The sequence below is a fragment of the Phyllobates terribilis genome, unplaced genomic scaffold (assembly GCF_046119375.1).
Source record: "Phyllobates terribilis strain yellow unplaced genomic scaffold, ASM4611937v1 Scaffold_1__5_contigs__length_1240528914, whole genome shotgun sequence".
Classification (NCBI taxonomy): Eukaryota; Metazoa; Chordata; class Amphibia; order Anura; family Dendrobatidae; genus Phyllobates; species Phyllobates terribilis.
The window spans coordinates 727,099,079-727,118,048 of NW_027362761.1; positions in this window are offsets into that span (position 1 = coordinate 727,099,079).

Here is an 18,970-nt window from a genome sequence, read left to right on the forward strand (position 1 = left end):
GCGTAGTCATCAACTATTTACTACTAATAGACTGCCGTCTAGTTTGACTCCCTGGGCACGGACCGGGTCACCGCCACGAGATTACAACCCTCCACGGATCCGGCTCCGGGTAAGCTCCCGCGTGCGCACCGCAGCGCGACACAGGCCCAGGGGCGCGTCACTGGCATTTGGCAAATATTAAAAATTATGGTAATCCTAATTGACCTAAAACGGGAAAGGTTTATTCTGATTTCATGCCAGATATTGAGAAAAACATACATAGGTGTCTTTTTATATAGTGTATGTAAACTTCTGGCTTCAATTGTACCCTTGTATCTATGTCAACTAGAGTTGGTGCAAATTGATTTGCAGGATCTAGTCCGTCAGCCACGTTGGTAATTGGTGGCCACTAGATGGGAGACATGAAAACCGCTTCTTACCTGACAGCATCCACAACTCTTTTGATTAGCCGTCCTGGGGCGACATCATGTGTGTGTATCGTTGCAATTATGTCCTTTGCTAAGCTGGTTCATCAAAAGAAGAATCGCAGATGCCATCAGGTAAGAGGCAGTTCTCAGGGCTCTCTTACAGTGGCCACATTGACGTGGCTGATGGACGAGGTCCTGTGAATTGACCTGCACCAACTCTAATGCCAACCCTTTTATTTTATTCATTGAAAAGATTTTGGTTCAATTTTGGGTTGGATTGAGCTAACAAGCAAAATTTACATGCAAACCTAATGCTGGCCATGAACCTTAGATAGCTGTTGGCTGAACATGCTCACATTCATGTTCATGGCCATAGTGCGAAAGTTAGAAAGGACCTTTCACCACTTTTAACCTGCTAAACTGGCTACTTCATGATGTCTTGCAGCGCTGGGGTCCTGGGATCAAATCCCACCAAGGACAACATCTGCAAGGAGTTTGTATGTTCTCTCTGTGTTTGTGTGGGTTTCCTCTGGGTTCTTCGGTTTCCTCCCACACTCCAAAGACATACTGATAGGGAATCTAGATTGTGAGCCCCAATGGGGACAGTGCCGATTAATGTCTGCAAATTGTCTGAACTGTAAAGCGCTACGGAATATGTTGGCGCTATATAAATAAAAAGGTTATAATTATAAAGGGGCTGAAGAGCCGAATAAAACATAGTTTTCCTTTTTTATTTTTCATCTGCATTGCGCATATATTGGTTTGCAAAGTTTAAGGCCCCTAATATGCTAACTTACCTTTCAATTAAGGGGCGTTAACGGAGAGTCTTCTCTGAGGCCGATTATTTTTTGCATGACTTTGCCGAATCATAAGAAAGCAGCGTCATATGGGTAAAAAAAAGAAAATGCCCCGAGAGAAGGTCAGAACAGACTTTTTCACTGTGATCTAGTAAGACTGAGATATCCTCACACCATTAAAGCGCCAAGAGAGGAGAAGAGCTGCTGTATGATGTCATTACATGCAATGCTATGGTTCTATCCCAGGTGTCAGGGAAGAAAATACCCCGATACTTAGGATAAATCCAGAGCATTGTGTAGATGACTTCAACCTCCAGCCACGGAATACAAATCTTGGATACACTCCAGTCTCACTGTTCTCTAATTCCTCTTGCTGCAATAGTGGCAGCTTCTTGACCACTGTCGTTGCCACGTAATGTGGAATGTTCTGAGACGTTGTGCCTGCTCCAAATTAAATTGTAACATCCAAGTATGTACAGGAGAGAAGTACTACGCAGACACACTTATGTATCTAAGCAGAACTCTCTTTATTACATCATCGGTCAGGGTTCATATAGGTTTTTACTGGACATACAGTGTAACAATATAATTGGCTCTATATACCTGCTGGCATTAGCAGATATAAATCTAATTGGCTAAAGTTAACACTATCTACACCTTCGGTGTGACTCTCACTTGTTTACTTTCACTTTGCTGTTATCTGTAATTTCTATTGTCTAAGTCCCTTTAGACAAAGAAATTCCTGAGAACCCCTTTTCTCAAAACATACACAGACTCCATTTTGAAAAGCAAGGAGATGCATGTAGAATAACCAAAATGGATAGATTAATAATTCCTGCTCTCACAATTCCATTCTCTTGTGGCAGTGGGTGTTCCAGACAAAATGCACATCTACAGACATCTACATTCTCCTCCACTAATAGAAGAAGCCGACGTTCCTACAATGTTTCCCGGATTCTCCAGATCGCCTGCCTGTCACACCATCAGATGGGCACACGCACATACAAGCTGTTACGCTCACGCCTGGACTGACTGGCGTGAGCGTGGTTAGTGGTCCCACTTGGCCACGAACCGAGGAGTGCCTGGAGGGGCGTGACTAGGGGCCTCGCCAGATCCGACCACGAACACACGGCAGCTTAATCGACTCTGTGGTCTGAGGAGGGACGTGGGATGTGGCCCAGGTGCTACTCCAGGTCAGACCCAGGTCACAGCTGTTGACCCACACCGGGGAATGCAGGAATGGGCAGGCACGGCTGGTATGCAGACAGGCGGGTACTGGCAGGCACGGCTGTTATGCAGACAGGCGGGTACTGGCAGGCACGGCTGGTATGCAGACAGGCGGGTACTGGCAGGCACGGCTGGTATGCAGACAGGCAGATACTGGCAGGTAGGAACGCAGGCTGGATAGGGACCAGTACAGACTGGGATACAGGAACAGAGCCGCAGGTGCAGTGGACAAGCGGAGCAGAGCGAAACCGCAGGTGCTGTCGACAAGCAGAGCAGAGCAAAACCGCAGGTGCGGTGGACAAGCAGAGCAGAGCGAAACCGCAGGTGCGGTGGACAAGCAGAGCAGAGCGAAATCGCAGGTGCGGTGGACAAGCAGAGCAGAGCGAAACCGCATGTGCGGTGGACAAGCAGAGCAGAGCGAAACCGCAGGTGCGGTGAACAAGCAGAGCTGAGCGAAACCGCAGGTGCGGTGGACAAGCAGAGCAGAGTGAAACCGCAGGTGCGGTGGACAAGCAGAGCAGAGCGAAACCGCAGGTGCGGTGGACAAGCAGAGCAGAGCGAAATCACAGGTGCGGTGGACAAGCAGAGCAGAGCGAAACCGCATGTGCGGTGGACAAGCAGAGCAGAGCGAAACCGCAGGTGCGGTGAACAAGCAGAGCTGAGCGAAACCGCAGGTGCGGTGGACAAGCAGAGCAGAGTGAAACCGCAGGTGCGGTGGACAAGCAGAGCAGAGCGAAACCGCAGGTGCGGAGGACAAGCAGAGAAGAGCCAAACCACAGGTGTGGAGGAACAAGTGGAGTAGAACAGAGCAGAGCGAAACCGCAGAGCAGAAGGTTCAGGCAGATAGGACAGGGCTCTGTTCACATGGAACAGACTGGGAAACACAGGAAGATAGTTAGAACACAGGAGGTAGATATGGAGGCAGGGAAACGGGACAAGCAGAACCAGATACACACAAGGTACTTACAATGAAGTAGCGAGTGGACACAAAACTCACAAACAGAAGTACAGAGACAACGAGTTGGAGTTAGGTGCAGGTTCAGACACTGCAGGAAAAGGGAAGGTACGGACATAGAGACAAACAGGTAACGGGCTAGGACACACTTCATACAGGAATTGAACCAGGAACAAGATACAGGAACGAGCCTGGGAACTCAGCCCCCAGGGTGGCAGAAACAGACTAGAAGTCACAGATACAGGTAACGTGCCTGGGTATGCAGCCCCCAGGGTGGCAGAACAGACTAGAAGTCACAGATACAAGTAACAGTGGAAAGGGTTGCTCAGGCACCTCCTACTAGGTGGAGGGGGTTTAAGTATCCAGTGACTCACAGCAATAGGCTGGGGACGCATTAGGAGTGCGCACACTGTAACTTTAAGAATCAGGCAAAAACCGCGCCACCGCCCTAAGCAATCAGACAAGAGACATGCACACTGCAAGTACTGGAGCAAAGTGTGCGGCCTGGACTGATAGGTAAGTTGGCAGTCTTGCATGGTGGGAGATGGTAAGTAGAGATGAGCGTTGTTCTACTCGAACTGTTCGCCAATCTCAAATTCGAGCTGTTTTGGGCGGTGTTCGAGCCGTTCGGCGAACACGAACGATTTGAGAAAAATTCGGCTGTTCGAGGTTATGTTCGATAACTGTTCGTGCACCAAAATCATAACTGGATTTTTTCTCAGTAATGATGAAAATTAATGTTAATACGCAGTTTGAGTGTACAGCGGGGTGGGGGGAGGGGCAGGGGATGGATCTCTGCAGGAATAATGAAGATCTCCATTTTTTTTTCTCTTTCCCGCATTTGCAGTGGGGAGGTGCAGTCTGTCAGCCTATCAGCAGCGCACACACGGAGCGAACTGCTGTTTTTCACACAAGCAAGGGCATGTGTCATTGGCAGTGTATGTCACATGTCCTTGCCCTATAAGACCAAGCCATTTTCCCCGTCGCCACCATTTTCTCACTGCTGCAGCTGCGTGTTAGACGGCACCGCTGTTGCTGTGTGCGCTTTACCTTGTTAATTTCAAGCCAATTTTCGCACAAATCTACAGATAGCTTGGGAGTAGGGAATAGTTGTGATTGCAGTCCTTTTAAGGACTAGGTTACAGCATTTCCTACGACTTTTATCAGGCAGGTCTGTGCTCTTAAATAGATAGATTGTGGGAGTAAAGACTAATTGTAATTGCAGTCCTTTTCAGGACTAGGTTACATCAGTTCCTATCAGTTTTTGCCAGGCAGGTCTGTGCCAGTGCTGTGCAAGTTTTTTTCACAGCATTTCGCTGAATCTAGCAAAGCTAATCCTTTTTGGCCTATTGCAGAGTGTGTTAGTCAGTGGAGTAGCCTATCTGTGTTGCAAGATATACCACCTGTGTATAGAATACCAATTTTTTTACTGCACCTAGTGAAGTAAAATCTTTTGGGCATAGCATCATTCTATTAGTCCATCTATACTGACCTCCATCAGGTTGCAAATTGAATATAATTTTTTTCTGCATCTAGCTCTGAAAAAATATTGGGCTTCTAGCTGTGTGTGGGACTTGTTCTATTAATCCATCTATACAGACCTCCATCAGGTTGCAAACTGAATATATTTTTTTTCTGCATCTACCTCTGAAAAAATATTGGGCTTCTAGCTGTGTGTGGGACTTGTTCTATTAATCCATCTATACAGACCTCCATCAGGTTGCAAACTGAATATAATTTTTTTCTGCATCTAGCTCTGAAAAAATAGTTGGCCTTCTAGCAGTATGTGGGACTTTCTCTATTAGTCCATCTATACTGACCTCCATCAGGTTGCAAATTAAAAATAATTTTTATCTGCATCTAGCTCTGAAAAAATATTTGGCCTTCTAGCAGTGTGTGGGACTTTCTCTATTAGTCCATGTATACTGACCTCCATCAGGTTGCAAATTAAAAATAATTTTTATCTGCATCTACCTCTGAAAAAATATTTGGGCTTCTAGCTGTGTGTGGGACTTGTTCTATTAGTCCATCTATACTGACCTCCATCAGGTTGCAAACTGAATATAATTTTTTTCTGCATCTAGCTCTGAAAAAATATTTGGCCTTCTAGTAGTGTGTGGGACTTTCTCTATTAGTCCATCTATACTGACCTCCATCAGGTTGCAAATTAAAAATAATTTTATCTGCATCTAGCTCTGAAAAAATATTTGGCCTTCTAGCAGTGTGTGGGACTTTCTCTATTAGTCCATCTATACTGACCTCCATCAGGTTGCAAATTAAAAATAATTTTTATCTGCATCTACCTCTAAAAAAATATTTGGGCTTCTAGCTGTGTGTGGGACTTGTTCTATTAGTCCATCTATACTGATCTCCATCAGGTTGCAAACTGAATATAATTTTTTTCTGCATCTAGCTCTGAAAAAATATTTGGCCTTCTAGCAGTGTGTGGGACTTTCTCTATTAGTCCATCTATACTGACCTCCATCAGGTTGCAAATTAAAAATAATTTTTATCTGCATCTAGCTCTGAAAAAATATTTGGCCTTCTAGCAGTGTGTGGGACTTTCTCTATTAGTCCATCTATACTGACCTCCATCAGGTTGCAAATTAAAAATAATTTTTATCTGCATCTAGCTCTGAAAAAATATTTGGCCTTCTAGCAGTGTGTGGGACTTTCTCTATTAGTCCATCTATACTGACCTCCATCAGGTTGCAAATTAAAAATAATTTTTATCTGCATCTACCTCTGAAAAAATATTTGGGCTTCTAGCTGTGTGTGGGACTTGTTCTATTAGTCCATCTATACTGACCTCCATCAGGTTGCAAACTGAATATAATTTTTTTCTGCATCTAGCTCTGAAAAAATATTTGGCCTTCTAGCAGTGTGTGGGACTTTCTCTATTAGTCCATCTATACTGACCTCCATCAGGTTGCAAATTAAAAATAATTTTTTTTCTGCATCTACCTCTGAAAAAATATTGGGCTTCTAGCTGTGTGTGGGACTTGTTCTATTAATCCATCTATACAGACCTCCATCAGGTTGCAAACTGAATATAATTTTTTTCTGCATCTACCTCTGAAAAAATATTTGGGCTTCTAGCTGTGTGTGGGACTTGTTCTATTAGTCCACCTATACTGACCTCCATCAGGTTGCAAATTCAAAATAATTTTTTGTCTGCATCTAGCTCTGAAAAAATATTTGGCCTTCTAGCAGTGTGTGGGACTTTCTCTATTAGTCCATCTATACTGACCTCCATCAGGTTGCAAACTGAATATATTTTTTTTCTGCATCTACCTCTGAAAAAATATTTGGGCTTCTAGCTGTGTGTGGGACTTGTTCTATTAGTCCATCTATACTGACCTCCATCAGGTTGTAAATCGAATATAATTTTTTTCTCCATCTAACCCAGCCAATAGTTTTGGCCTAATACCACAGTTTGGCCACTCAGCTCTGCTCGGTTCCCATCCATTGTTTTTTTGTGCAAACAACTCCAGAGTTGTGAATTAGTTAACCACCAAAATGAGTGGAAAAAGGCCTGCTGCTGGTGGAAAGGGGAATAGGCGTGTTGGGAAGGGGAAAAAAGGTTGTGTCCGTGGGGTAGGTGTTAAAGCAACAGTAACATCTGCAGAAGAAAGACCATCTTCCAGCCAAACTAAAATGTCTACTTCTTTTAGCGGACAATGTGATAAGATCCCTTTCTTACGGCCACGCCAATCGCTACAAATTCCAGATGAGGCACAAAAACAGCAGGTGCTTCAACGGATATCAAGTGCTCCTTTAAGTGGGCTCTCCTCCACATCAACTTCAACATCACAAATACTCCAGTCCTCAAAGGTGTCACCCCAATCGCACTTGCTTCCTCACAGCTCCCAAATCTCCAGCTGCCCGTCTGAGTATGAGGTAGAACAGATGGTTGAGTCTGCAGAGCTGTTTACTCATACTATAGCCTGGGAATCAGAGGTCGACTCCAGCGCTTCTGTGAATCCAGACGAGGAAATGATCTGCACTGATGCCCAGAATCTTTATGAGTCGGATCCAGGACCAGACGCAGAAGGTTCTGACCATAATGTAGACCCTCATTCCCAAACTGTAACTCCTGTTGGTGGAGACAATGAGGAAGACGATGATGAGACTCAAATACCTGATTGGAGCGACAACTTTAGTTTTTTGTCAGGGCAGGAACAGGTTGGCTCTGAGGACGACGGGTGTGATAACGCACAGGGTGATGATGATGAGGTTGGAGATCCCACTTACTGTCAACCCACAGTCAGCCAAGAGATGAGGTCAGCAGAGGAGGTGGAGGAAGATGCTAGTGACGACGAGGTCAGGTTGCGCCTTCCTGGACAGAGACGTAGTACTGGAAGCACGTCAACAACTGCATCCTCAAACACAACTCTGCCTCTCACCACAAGTCGTGGTGGCTCTTCAGGTCGCATGGGTGCTAAGCCTTGCATAGCCTGGGCATTTTTTCAGATCGATAAAGATGACCCAACTCATGTTATCTGTAACATTTGTCAGCAAAAGCTAAGTAGAGGCCAAAAAATACATAGTTTGAGTACTTCATGCATGAACCGGCACATGGACATGAAGCATAAGTTGCAGTGGGAAGCTCAGTGTGCTACAATGCGGCCTAGCCGGCCGGGCCAACCACCGTCTGCCATATCTTGTGCATCCGCAGCCTCTTCATCCTCTGTGACTGGGGGGACAGCAGTCACACCTGTTTTGGGGCGCAGACCTGCCACCTCTTTACCCGCAACAGCCAGAGTGATTGGCAGTTCATCATTTTCTTTGGAGGTGGTAACACCAGCTGGTGTTGAGCGCTGTCCGACATCGATAGCACCACCTTTGGATCAAGGCAACCTAACATGTCCGCCTGCATCTTCCTCACAGACCGGCAGTTTGCCGGGGACACCCTTATCAACCCCGTCTAAGCACAATAGCCAGCCCTCGGTCCCTCAGATGTGGACAAGTAAAAGACCATTTCCTCCTAGCCATGAGAAAGCTAAGAGGTTGAATTTCACCATCTGCAAGCTCTTGGCTACAGAAATGCTGCCTTTCCGCCTGGTGGACACAGAGGATTTTCGAGACCTTATGTCCGTCGCAGTGCCCCAGTACCAGATGCCCAGTCGGCACTACTTCTCAAAGAAAGGTGTGCCTGCGCTCCACCAGCATGTCGCACACAACATCACCGCTTCTTTGAGAAACTCTGTGTGTGACAGGGTGCATTTCACCACAGACACTTGGACGAGTAGGCATGGACAGGGGCGTTACATGTCGCTGACTGGGCACTGGGTAACTATGGTGACAGCAGGACAAGGGGCTGCTGTCCAAGTCTTGCCGTCCCCACGAGTTGTGCGTCAATCCTCTTTATGTCAAAGTTCCTCCACTGCTTCTGCCTCCTCAACCTCCTCTCGGTCTTCCACCTGCACCCAAAGCCTGTCTGGTCATGCCACAAGCTTTCTAACTGCGCAGAAGGGATCCTGCACACCTCCTTACTATGCTGGCAGTAGGGCTCAACGTCATCAGGCGGTTTTTACTTTGAAATGTCTGGGAAATGTGAGTCACACAGCTGAGGAGTTGTGGTCAGCTCTGGAGAACCAATTTCATGAATGGTTGTCTCCACTGGACCTGAAACCAGGGAAGGCCGTGTGCGACAATGCTGCAAACCTGGGTGCGGCCCTTCGCCGGGGCAATGTCACACACGTGCCTTGTATGGCTCACGTGTTGAACCTGGTTGTCCAGCAATTTTTAGCCCACTATCCCAGACTAGATGGCCTTCTGCAGAAGGCACGGTCGCTGTGTGCTCACTTCCGCCGTTCGCATCCCGCAGCTCAGTGACTTACATCTCTACAGAAGTCGTTGGGCCTGCCACTTCACCGGCTAAAATGCAATGTGCCAACCCGGTGGAATTCAACTCTGCAGCGACTGTGGCAGCACCGACAAGCCCTGGTGCAATACGTTCTGACGTATAGCCTGGGCCAACGAGATCCAGAGGTGGGGCAAATCATGCTGGAGGAGTGGTCTCAGATCAGGGACCTATGCACCCTTCTGCACAGTTTTGAAATGGCGACGAAGATGTTTAGTGCTGACGATGCCATTATCAGCATGACTATTCCGGTGATTTACATGATGGAGCACATGTTAAACAGAATTCGGAGTCAGGTGGTGGCACAAGAGGAGGTGGAGGAAGTAGAGGAGGAGGAGTTGTATGCGGAAGGGCTAACATCTGCAAGGTCCAGACGGTCGGCAGCACCAAGGCGGCAGGCATGTGAGGGTGGGGGAGATGGTTTTACCAGGGCGCATGGTAGCAGCCAAACTAGTGAGGAAGGTGCAGGAGCCCAGGAAGAAGTGGAGGACGAACTGATGGAAGACTCATCAGATGAGGGAGACCTTGATCACATTTCTGTTGTGCGAGGTTGGGGGGAGAGGACAGAGGAAGGAAGCATGATTGTTACCTCGCCACCAACACAACAGGGACTTGGTGCTCCTGGATGCGCAACACACATGAGTGCCTTCTTGCTGCACTACCTGCAACATGACCCTCGAATTGTGAGAATTAGAAATAATCCTGACTACTGGGTTGCCACACTGTTAGATCCCCGGTACAAAAGTAAATTTGCCGAAATTATTCCTGCCATAGAAAGGGATGCACGCATGCAGGAGTATCAGCAGAGACTGTTGCAGAATCTTACATGTGCTTTTCCACAAAACACCAGTGGTGCACGTAGTGAATCTCACAGTTCCAACTTGCCAACCGTGGGACCGTCAAGTGTTCAGCACTCAAACCGTAACAGAACCACAGTATCTGCTGGTAACATCAATTTTGCGGAATCATTTCACCACTTTTTTAGCCCATCCTTTGCAAGGCCACAGGAGACAAGAAGTCTGACACATAGTCAACGCCTAGAGACGATGGTACAGGAGTATCTCCAAGTAAACATTGAAGCCATGACTGTGTCACTGGACCCTTGCTCTTTTTGGGCTTCCAATCTGGATAAATGGCCGGAGCTAGCCACTTACGCCTTGGAGATCTTGTCATGCCCCGCAGCCAGCGTTCTGTCTGAACGTGTGTTCAGCGCTGCTGGTGGTGTGCTGACAGATAAGCGCACGCGGCTCTCCACTGATAATGTAGATAGACTCACGTTCATAAAGATGAACAAATCATGGATCCGAAACGACTTTTCTACCCCTGTGTCATCCTGGAGAGAGTAAAAGCTTGATGATTGGTTAAAATCACCCTACCAACCGTTTTAAGCTTTCAAATTACTAATCATGTTTATCTGTATCTTGGCTGGAAAATAATTTGGGCTTTGTAGCAGTGTGCAGCACTGATTCTATTAGGCCATCTATAATAAGCTCCACCAGATTTAAAATTACTAATCATGTTTATCTGTATCTTGGCTGGAAAATAATTTGGGCTTTGTAGCAGTGTGCAGCACTGATCCTATTAGGCCATCTATACTAAGCTCCACCAGATTTAAAATTAATAATAATTTTTAGCTGCATCTAGCCCGGAAAATAATTTTGGGGCTCCGAGATGCGCAAGACACATAAGTGCCTTCTTGCTGCACTACCTGCAACATGACCCTCATATTGTCAGAATTCGAAGTAATCATGACTACTGGGTTGCCACACTCTTAGATCCCCCAAACTTTTCGATCAACCTTTTCATTTTAATAAAGACCAAAAAAATGGTCATTTTTGAAATTATAAGCATTAGCAGGTTATTAGAAACTGAAATCAAACAGTTTTCAACTCAAAACTTTATTCTAGGTGATGTTACATTTTCACATAGGACCCCTTGTTCGAAAGGAGCTTCTGAACTCTCTCGTCCATTGAATTTGTCAGGTTTTGGATGGTTTCTGCTTCAATTGTTTTGCATGAGGAACTGCCTCCCGCCATCATAGACATTCCTTTTGATGATGCTCCAGAGGTTCTGAATGGGGTAGAGGTCAGGGGAGCATGGGGGTCACACCATAAGTTTGTCCCCTTTTATGCCCATATCAGCCAGAGATGCAGATGTTTTATGTGCAGCATGAGATGGTGCATTATCATGCAAAAAAATGATCTTGCTGTGAAATACACGGTTCTTCTTCTTGAACCATGGCAGGAAGTGCTGTTTGAGAAAATCCACATACATTATGGAGTTCATCTTTAGCGCCTTCAGGGATCCTAAAGGGGCCGACAATCTCTCTCCCCATGATTCCAGCCCAAAACATTACTCCACCTCCTCCTTGTTGGCGCTGTAGCCGTGTTTGCGTGGGGTGTCCATCAACCAGCCATCCTCCACTCCATCCATCTGGACCATCGAGTGCTGCACGGCACTCATCCGTGAACAAAACAGTTTTGAAATCAGTCTTCATGTAATGTTTAGCCCACTGGAGCCGTTTCTGCTTGTGTGAAGTGGATAGAGGAGGTCGACAGGATGGCGTATGCACAGCTGCAAACCTCTGAAGGACCCTGCATCTTGTTGTTCGGGGGACGTTGGAGGCACCAGCAGCTTCAAAAACTTGTCTGCTGCTATGACAAGGCTTTTTTGCCGCTGCTCTTTTAACCTGACGTAATTGCCTGTAGGAAAGAGTCCTCAATTTGCCCTTATCAGCACGCACACGTGTGTACTGTGAATCAGCTACATACTTCTTGATTGCCAAGACACTTCATCCTGATCATCGCACAATGTTGATTGTAGTCATGCCTTGACCTAAACACTCCACAATTTGTTGCTTCTCAGCAGCCGACACATCCTTTTTCTTTCCCATTTTGGCAGAAAATGTAGGCTGCTTAATAATGTGAGACAGCCTTCTTAAGTAGTCTTGCCTTTCATTGGACACACCTGCCAAACTAATTAGCACAGGTGTCTGCAATTGCTTACAGTGATATAAAGAGCCCTGACACACATCACCATCAATGAGTTTAACTGACAAACAAACAAATTCTTCCCTTATCACTCCTAAACACTTTTTGCATAATAATTTGGAACACAGTGTACATGTGCTTTTCCACAAAACACCAGTGGTTCACGTAGTGAATCTTACAGTTCTAACTTGCCAACCGTGGTCTGTATGGAGTTGTTCAATAAAGGGCCCAAAATTAAGATAACATAGATGGGAGAGGTCTCTATGAATAGGAATTCCTAAGTATTTGATACCCTGTGAGGGCCAGGCAAAGGGAAAGTTGGACTGGATGGAATCCTATATGGATTTGGGGAGGGAGACATCGAGGGCCTCAGACTTCGCTGCATTGATTTTAAAATTTGACCATGTAACAAAGTGATCTATTTCGGCCATAACAGCATGGATGGATATATGTGATTGAGTGATATATACTAGGACATCATCAGCAAATAGAGAGCACTTGTACTCGGTGCCTCCCACCTCAATCCACCTAATATTGGGGTTATGGCGAATTGATGAGAGCAGGTGCTCCGTCACTAGGATGTATAAGAGAGGGGACAGAGGACATCCCTGCCTTGTCCCATTGGTGATTGTGAAAGGTGATGAAAATGTTCTGATGCACCCCCTGGGCCTTGGGACACCCGGAGCCGGACCCTTTTTGGTGGATGCTGGTGGTTGTAGTCTTCGTGGCGGCGACCCGGTTCCGTGGCTCAGGGTGGTCAAACCAGTGGCGGAACTATTTATGTGGTTTTGATGTTTAAATGTCCGACTACGCCACCCGTGGATTGCGGTCAGAGTGAACCGCCGCTGCAGGGCAGACCGCTGAGGCTGGTGTTGTGGGTGCAGCAGAGCGTAGCATAACTCCCCACGGGAGGAGTATAGCCTCAGGGCAGTGTATGCGGAGGATGGGGGTGATGGTGCAGGGCAGCAGCAGTAACGACACGGAGTCAGTGATGCAGTCCAGGGCCTTTACTCACAGTTCTTATTATCCAGACCACGTCTGCAGGTAACGGCTGCCCACGTCGTACTGTGCTCACCAGGTGAGGGGCTCAGACAACTCCCAGATAACTTTGGAGCGCTTCACAGGACCCCCTTTGTGTGTCCTTTGTCTGGCCTTTCTTACCAACCCTTCTGTCCGGCTGCCTCGGGCCTCCTCTTGGTAAACTTGGCGCCAGTTTCCCTGACCCTATGTGGTGCCTTCCTAGCGGGTGTAGCGAGGGGCTGCGCCACATAAAATGTCAGAGCCTCCGGTTTCTAGCTGAGGGTCGTTTCCTGCCTCCACTAGTTTCGGGGACCGGTCTCCCCCTTTGGCCTGACCCCTCCATGCAGGTGGATTTGGGCGTGCGGTGGCGACTCGCCCGTCCGCACCCCTGGGATCCCTTCATTCCTCGTTCCTGGAGCCTTCTCCGCTCCTCTTCCTTCTTTCTCCCTCTTCCAGGCCTGGGCCTCTGTTACTAGGCCCGCCTCCGGAGCAGAGCTGATGCAGAGCCCCTGCTCCCTGCCACTTCTGCTCAGACTTCTCTGCACTGAACTAAGATGGTGCCCACCTTTTATACTCCCTTCTCAATGCACCCAGGAACTGCTTCCTCCCTGCTCCTGCACTACAGGGTTCCCCTTCCTCAGTGTTCCCTCCCCCCACTCCAGCCAGGGACAGGGACTGTCGTGCCCATCTCAGAGGCATATTGGTCGCCCTGCCCCACGGCAATGTGGTGTAATGCATGCAGGTGTCGGGTCCTGATCCACACTCCATCCTTACCTGAGAGTGAGATATCACACCTCTGGGTGAGGTGCAATACCTCTGTAGCAACCGAGCCCTCAGGGTGCTACAGTTCCATTTATCTTCAGCCTAGGTGACGTATTGTGATACAGGGCCGTGATTTTGGCTATAAAAGGGTCCCCTAGACCCCTACCCCAAGCTTTTTAAGAGAATCATATATGGCGTGCCAGGAGACTCTATGGAATGCTTTCTCAGCATCCAACGAGAGTATCTAATTACAAATTTTTAACTGCATCTAGCCCAAGAAATACTTTGTGCCTAGTAGCAGTGTCTGCTAGTCAGCGGATTATCCCGGCTGTTAAGCAAGCTACACCACCTGTAGTTTGGACACTTAATTTTTTCAAAGGAAATGCTTCGGGACCACGGGATACTCAGTGAGGAGGATCAGGAGGCACCCCAAGGCATAGGGGCTGGGACTGGCAGTAGGATGCCTTGCGGTGGACAGCCGAGCTCGATCCTTATAAAAGCTTTTTAACTGCAGCAGCTTTAGTGGACGCTACTGGAGCTGGAATTACGCGGCTGCTGGCATGAGACTTGCCCTCCAATAGATCCTTGTAAATGGATTTAAAGTGTATTCATTCAAATTAGAGAGACAATTTAAATTAAAAAGCTTAGAGCTGCCTCCACCACAGGGGGGCTCGCTCGACCCACCAGCGGACAGGCACCAGTATTGGGAGAGGGGGGCTGGCCGTCAGGGTTCACCGCGGCTCTGGCACAAACCCGGCGACACGGAGGTGGCACGGGCAGGAGCGGACTGAACGTGTCGGCTTCTCACTTTTTGGATTTTAGAAGGGCATGACATGCCTATATTTGTGTCTCCCCCTCCTTTTACTCCTCCACCTCTTTTCTTTTCGCATGACTATATGTACTTGTCACTTTTCCGTGTGTTAGTTGTGTCTTCTGAGCAGTTTGTCAGCTTTTGGACACCTTTGAAGGTGTTTTCTATGTGTTTCTATGTGTTTTTGTTTGCTGGCCATTGGTTTTAACGGTGTTCGAAGGTGTTCGACGAACAGTTCGACGAACAGTTCGGCGAACACACGGGTGTTCGACGAACCGAACCGAACTCGAACACTACGGGGGTGGCTCAACACTAATGGTAAGCCATGCCAGCACGCCGCCAGGGATGTTACACAAGCCACAGCAAGCGAGGAAACTATACAGGTGCCACATTTATGTGCTGATCAGAGTTAGCATCTAGCAGTTGGTCATAGTACTCACCATCTTTCACTGTTACAGAGTGCAATCTCATAACAGGTCTTGTCTCTCTGGCCGTGTCTATAGCTTTTGAAACAATGCCCCGAACACTAGGTACGATGCAGCAACCAAGTATCGCAATGGCCACCAGAACTATCACCAAAGTACACGCTATTTTACTAAGAAGGGATCCCAATTTACCAAACGTGTTTTCTAACCACTTACTGAGGGGGTTAGTAATACTTGAGTTTTCAGCTTATTCGTTGGACAGGGCATCAATTCCTCTCGGATCAGTCTTGTTGGGAATAATGGTACAGCATGATGTCCCAACCATCTTACGGACCCCTCCACTCTCTACTAGGAACATGTCAAGGGCGAGCCTATTCTGAAAGGTCATGGTCGAGGTGGCACGCAAATGTCCAGCTATCCCCCAGAATGCATCCCTACAGTTCTCATACTTTGCACTGACGAGGGCCAACAGCCCGAAACACCGTGTCTGCAAATTGAGATTCTGATTTGGCTTTTATCCTAAGTCATATTGCACGACTCGTTAAAGGGTTGATTGTGACTTGTAGGATTGCTACTTCCAATAGGTGGCGCTATAGAGTACAAGTCCTCTTTTTCTCTGAAGAGGCAATTTGCATATTAAATTTCCCAGAGGAGCATTGCATGGCGAATAAGCCTCCTTACCTTGACGTGCCAGAGCTGGTGTGTCACTCTCCATAAGGAGAAACGCTACCCCTTAGACCTCAGTCCAGAGCCTCTCACCTAGCCTAATCAGTTCTCATACTTTGCACTGACGAGGGCCAACAGCCCGAAACACCGTTTCTGCAAATTGAGATTCTGATTTGGCTTTTATCCTAAGTCATATTGCACGACTCGTTAAAGGGTTAATTGTTGTGACTTGTAGGATTGCTACTTCCAATAGGTGGCGCTATAGAGTACAAGTCCTCTTTTTCTCTGAAGAGGCAATTTGCATACTAAAATTAACAAATATCTTTTGGTTATAGTAGATATAATTTATCCAGTCCATGGATGGGGAATAGCAATTCAAATCCCGCTGCTACTTGATCTCTGGCTTTGAACTCATCTGGTACTCTTCTTTGGACTCCAATACCGTCAATGTACACGTGAGGGTCAAAAAAAGAAGTATGAATGCTGGTGTCACTCTTGTGTCTCTGGTTTTCCATTGCATATTCATGGAGCTTGTCTGTATTTGGAGTCACAATCTGAAATGATATCAGGAATTTAACAATAGCACATATACCCTTCCATCTCACTGGCAGTACTGGATAAAAGTCACCATTTCCACACATCTACCACAAGTCAGCCCTAGCTACAGTCTGATTCAGGTGGGCATGACCTCGTACCAAGTTAGTGGTGGTGGTGGGACTGCAGTATGAGAAACATAAATGCTTTAGGTCAATGGTACTCGTTAAACTCTGGAAACACGTGTAATTCCGGGATAGGGGCTAACTCCATTGGACTTTACATGTTTAGGGTTTATGAGGGAATACAACTTTCGGAGCAGATTTCACTCTGAAGTATTTTCTTCTTGTGTAGCAGAAAATAGCTGAATTAGGCAAGAGAAAGCAATGGGGTTTGTCTGGTTGCGTATAGGGAAGGGCACTGTGCCTAGATGGGGTTTAGCTAGGGCACAGACTATACAATGACTCATGTTCATGGCGAGCGCAGAGTATTTTACCCATTCTAACCCATAATTAGTCTCAGAGTATCCTGTTTCCACAGATAGTTTATCCTCATAGGTTAGGGGCACTAGGAATGAATCTTTGAAAGTTTTGGGTTGCGGGGTCTCACTTTTATTTAGAATAGGTCAGTCCCTGATATCCTTAAGATAAAAGTGTCCTAATCGGTCAGTGTCCCCTGGGATATTTATGCCCATAACATATAGTCCAGCTTTCGTAACAGAGGAGTTTTCTATCATCAGGTATAGGGGAAGACAGTTTCCAGACTTACAAGTAATACAGGACCCTACTGTACAGCGTTTGGACACATATTCTGGTTGTACCAGAGTCATTCTAGTAAAGAGGCTTTTACTCTTAGGCTAAGTGCCCACGATGCAGAAATGCTGCATATTTTTTCTGCTTCTCCCTGGCAGGAAAAACGCATGCGGATTTTACATGCGTCTTTCCCGCCAGGTAGAAGCGTTTGTCAAGCATTTTTGCATGCATTTCCGCATGCGGGTTATCAAGCGCTTTTAGCATCACTTGGAAAGTGCTTGACAACTTGGTCACACTATATAAATCCATGCAACTGGCATGGATTTATATAGTGTGACCAAGTAATAGTTAAAAAAAAGAATAAGAATGGTGAAAAATAAAAAATAAAGATTATACTCACCTTCTGGTGGCCCCCGGTCTCCTTCTCCGATGCGTCCGGTCTCCCCGGTGTCTCGCGGTGGTGTGAAGGACCTGCGATGACGTCATTGAGTCATGTGACAGGTCACGCGAACTCTGACGTCAGCGGTCGAGTGACCTGTCACATGACTCAATGACGTCATGTCAGGTCCTCAATCCACCACGAGCCACCCAACACACCGCACGCATCGCTGAGGAGGCCGGGGGACATCGGAATGTTAGTATAATCTTTATTTTTTATTTTAAATTCTTTTTTTTACAGTTTCTATGGTACCCAGGTCTGGATGAGAGTCTCATCTTCTCCAGGCCTGGGTACCATCCGCACATTGAATCGCTTCATATCCGCGTGTGCACATGTAGTGATGCGGATATCAAGCGTTTCAATGCAAGTCAATGGCTGCAGAAGGTTCGAAAGACCAGTCTTCCACCCCATCATACACCATGAATCACAATCAGACCCATAGCCAGTGTTGGCAGTGGTGACACATATATACTTTTGGGTGAGTCTATAGGTGTCCCCATGCTGCCACTCCACCCTATGTCAGGAGACCATGCTACACAGGTCAAATTTATAACTGACTACAGGATCTGAGGTATTAAACCAGAAAGTGGTAACTAGCTTTCCATTCTTTTTCTCTTGGGACATAGCCTTCGATGAACCCCCGTTTATCAAGGCAAAAAGGATAAAGCACAGGTTGTGTCTCCACATCATTCGGTGACTTTCTTGGGCTCAGCTGCCTTGTTGTAGTGTGAGGCATGGATCCAGTTGGGCGTTCCCTTGAGCTTTACGTCTGTATTAGTTGTCAGCAGAACTTGGAAGGGCCCATCAAATTGAGGCTCAAGGGCTCTTCTGATGTGTCTTTTGACCACCACCCAGCCTCCAGGCTGCCGGCGGTGACTCCCTTCCACAGAATCAGGATCTGGAAGAGAAGAGTAAACTCGAGAGTATATGTAAGATAAGCATTTTGTGAGTGCAATAACATAAGAAGACAGCCTATCATGTTGCATCTGGAGCTGCTGCAGAAAATACAACCCTAGCCCAGGGGCTGACCCAAATAACACCTCATAAGGGCTGAGGCCTGTCTTTTTGTTGGGAGTATATCTGATTGTGAAGAGTGCAAGGGGTAAGCACTCTGTCAATGGTCTACCCGTTTCACCCATGACTTTTTCGATTCTCAGTTTCAGGGTCTCTAGGGTTTCAATCCCTCTAGTCTACCGCTACTTTGTGGATGGTACAGAGTATGAAAGGCCTGTTTCACTCGAAGGGCAGACATTATTTCCTGCATTATTTCTCCGGTAAAGTGGGTGCCTCTGTCACTCTCTATTGTCTCAGGCACCCCG